This window comes from Myotis davidii, unplaced genomic scaffold (genome assembly GCF_000327345.1).
Source record: "Myotis davidii unplaced genomic scaffold, ASM32734v1 scaffold847, whole genome shotgun sequence".
In the NCBI taxonomy this organism is placed as follows: Eukaryota; Metazoa; Chordata; class Mammalia; order Chiroptera; family Vespertilionidae; genus Myotis; species Myotis davidii.
In genome coordinates this window covers 1842376-1845910 of record NW_006298049.1, presented here as the reverse complement: position 1 = coordinate 1845910, position 3535 = coordinate 1842376, and the positions used below count along the sequence as shown (strand labels likewise).

At 40.1% G+C, this 3535-nt stretch overlaps 1 long non-coding RNA gene across 2 annotated transcripts in view; it reads left to right on the top strand.

Annotated features, from left to right (window-relative positions):
* LOC107184673 overlaps nucleotides 1-3096 on the top strand; it is a 19630-nt gene extending 16534 nt beyond the window's left edge. For both annotated transcript variants that reach the window (XR_001515566.1, XR_001515567.1), the window contains 2 exons: nucleotides 1448-1509; nucleotides 2674-3096. This is a non-coding gene — a long non-coding RNA (uncharacterized LOC107184673). The remainder of the gene's footprint in view (nucleotides 1-1447; nucleotides 1510-2673) is intronic.
* Nucleotides 3097-3535: the final 439 nt, after the last annotated feature.

Here is a 3535-nt window from a genome sequence, read left to right as displayed (position 1 = left end):
TTGGTTTCTCTTCCCCTAGCCAGTTTGTCCAGTGGTTAGAGCATTGGCCCATGGACTAAAAGGATGAGGGTTCAATTCCAGTCAAGGGCATGTACTTGGTTGCAGACTTGATCCCCGGTCCTAGTCAGGGTGTGGGAGGCAACCAATCGATGTGTGTATCTCAGCAATGTTTCTATCTGTCTCTACCCCTCCCTTCCACTCTCTAAAAATCAATGGAAAAAATATCCTTGGGTGAGAATCAACAACAACAAAAAGAAAGGCATCTCAAGAAGAAAAGAGTGTTCTAACTTCAAAACATTCCACCTCAAAGTCATAAACTTCTGGCACAAATTACAGTGGGATTTGTCCCAATGATGTTAAGTTTATGATGAATTCCTTACAACAAATACCAGTTTGTTAATACTATTTCCCAAGAAAGGCTTTTCTCCATGTCCACTCATTTAAAACTTAACAATATCAAATGTTACTGAACGCTTACTTTGTGCATGCTCAATGCAAAGCACTCTATATAGATCAGTGGTTCTCAACCTTGGCTGCACATTAGAATCACCTGGGAATCTTTTTAAAATCCTGATTTCTGGGCCTCATCTTCCGGAAATTCTGTTTCTTTGTTATGGGTGAGGCCACAACATTCGTAACAAAGAAACAGAATTTCCAGAGGATGAGGCCAAAAATCAGGATTTTAAAAGATTCCCAGGTGGCCCTGACTGGTTTGGCTCAGTGGATAGAGCATCAGCCTGCGGACTGAAAGGTCCCAGGTTTGATTCCAGTCAAAGGCATGTACCTTGGTTGCAGGCACATCCCCAGTAGAGGGTGTACAGGAGGCAGCTGATCGATGTTTCTCTCATTGATGCTTCTAACTCTATCCCTCTCCCTTTCTCTCTGTAAAAAAATCAATAAAATATATTTTAAACAAAAGATTCCCAGGTGATTCTAATGTGCAGCCAAGGTTGAGAACCACTGATATAGATGATCTCATTTAATCTCCTCATGACCCCAGGAGGCATGGGCATGCTTCAGTCATCCTCTTCTGACAGAGGAGGGACTGAGGCTCTGTGGTTGTGTAGCTTGACAGAAGTTGTGCAGCCAGTGCAGCTTCAGAGCCAGAACGTGACACCGTGTCTGCCTCCCGAGGCCACATGTGTGGTCAGTTAGTTTGCTCTTCCTTGTAGAATCTTTGGTCCTGATGTGTTGCTGGGCTGTTCACATATTTGACTTGTTTCCCAACTGGATTGTAGCCCATCTAAAATCACATATTGTGATTCGTTCATCTTGCTGTTTTCAAAAATACCTAGCATGCCGTAGCCTCAAAATGAAAGTGTACTGATTGACTTGAACATTATCCCTCAAACTTACAGATCTCAGATCTCCATTTCTCCCTTTTGGGGGACTTGGTGGATGTTGCATGAATGAAGGGTGAAGAACAAAGGTGTTTCTTATTCTACAGGTATTTTTCAAAGAAGTAGGCTCCTTTCTGACTATAATAATTCAAACATCGCCTTATTTAAGGTAAAATACATCAACATTATTATTTCATTTGCTTCCTACTATATTTATCACTTGTTCCTCATCTCCAGATACCATTTGAGAAGCATTAGCCATTTGCTATGCATAGTTTGAGTTATTTATGTCCTATTTTTATTTCTCATTGGGGATTTCCTTTAAACCATATCTAGCCCTCCAACTTTGGGGGGAGGGAGAAAAAGATGCGTGCTAGTCTGGTCTATTGCTAAATATATATTTCCTTTCTTTGAATCTGTACCGTGCGGTTTTTACCACAAGTGTAAAGTAAAGGTTAAAAGAGGCTAATTGGTACAAAAGGTCCTTAGGTTAAAAAAAAATCAAATTTGTCATAACATGAAATTTTACTTTGCACAGTTGGTTTAATGTATAGATAATTACAATCAACAGAATAACAGAATATTAAAAAATGTAAATTCAACTGGCTATTGATCATTTATTGTCTTAAATTCAAATTCACTATTCAAGTAGTTATAGCATTCTTAGATAATGATATAGCGTATTGGTATCATTTTAAACATTCCTAACTTTTTACATATAACATTTATTCAATTGATAACAAATATTTATTGAGCACCTACTATGTATCAGGCTTAGTGCTCTGGAGTTACACTGGTAACCAAGACAGACAGACACAGACCCTGCCCTTATGGAACTAACATTCTAGAAAGACGAATTGAAAAAAAAAAAAAGTAAAGTAACCAAAATGACAAAGAACTGCAAGTTGTAATAAGTGCTAAAAAACAACACCACCCAACATATCCCAGAACAAATAGGGCCTGGGATAAAGAATCAAATTGGGGTAGGGTTTTGTGGCAGGGTAAAAATGCTTTCGATCGCATGGTTTGGTTTCAGCCTTTCAAAAGGAGGAAATCTTTAACCTGGAAGTTGAAGAATTAGTAGCAGATAGGTGAAAAGTGTGTGTGTATACCCAACTCACAAAAAGGAAGCTGAAGCTATAAAGTCATTGAGGCAGGAAAGAATTTTGGGGGTTGAGGCACTGAGAGAAGCCTGGTATAGTTTTAAAAAAGAGAATGAAATGAGAGGCCGTGGTCACAGGTGAGGTTGCTGAGGTTGGTGAGGTGGGCAGGATCTGGACGGTGTGGAGGGTTATGAGTCATTGACATGGAAGGGGTTTGCATCTTATTCTAGGTATGGAAAGCCATTGAAAGGTGTTAAACAGGGATGTGACAGGATTTGATCTACTGGCTCAGAGGACACTCTCAATGGGTGAGAAAAATAGATCCAAAGAGGAACAAGGAAGAACAATAGAGACCTTGGGAAGCCACTATGGTTTCTGAGGTGAGAAATGGTGGCGACTTGGACCAGGTCGGTGGTAGTGAAAGTAGACAAAAATGGATGGATTGGTGGTGGGATGCACGTGGACGATGTGGAAGAGAGGAATGAAGCCTGATCCATCTTTTTGACTTGAGACAAATGTAATAGAATGTGGGAATGGGGAAGCAGTTTTGTAGGAATTGATTCTGTTTTGAACGTGTTAGGTTTGAAATGTTTATAAGCTATCCAAACAAAGAAGTCAAGTTGGCAGGACAAGCTTACTGGTGTGAGCTCAGAGAAGGGGTCCCTATTAGATCTATTACTTGGGGAATAATCAGCTTATAAACAGCATTTAAAACTCTGGAAATGGGTGAGATCAGCTAGGAAAGAGAATTCAAAGAAAAAGAGAAGAGTATTTAGGATAAATCCCCAATTTATACATTGGATAGGCATAAAGCAGTGGTTCTCAACCTTGGCTGCACATTAGAATCACCTGGGAATCTTTTTAAAATCCTGATTTCTGGGCCTCATCCTCCGGAAATTCTGTTTCTTTGTTACTAATGTTGTGGCCCCACCTCATAACAAATAAACAGAATTTCCGGAGGATGAGGCCCAGAAATCAGGATTTTAAAAAGATTCCCAGGTGATTCTAATGTGCAGCCAAGGTTGAGAACCACTGGAGTAGAGGAACTTGCAAGGAGCCCAAGGAAAAAGTGGAGAGACAGGTAGGAGAGAA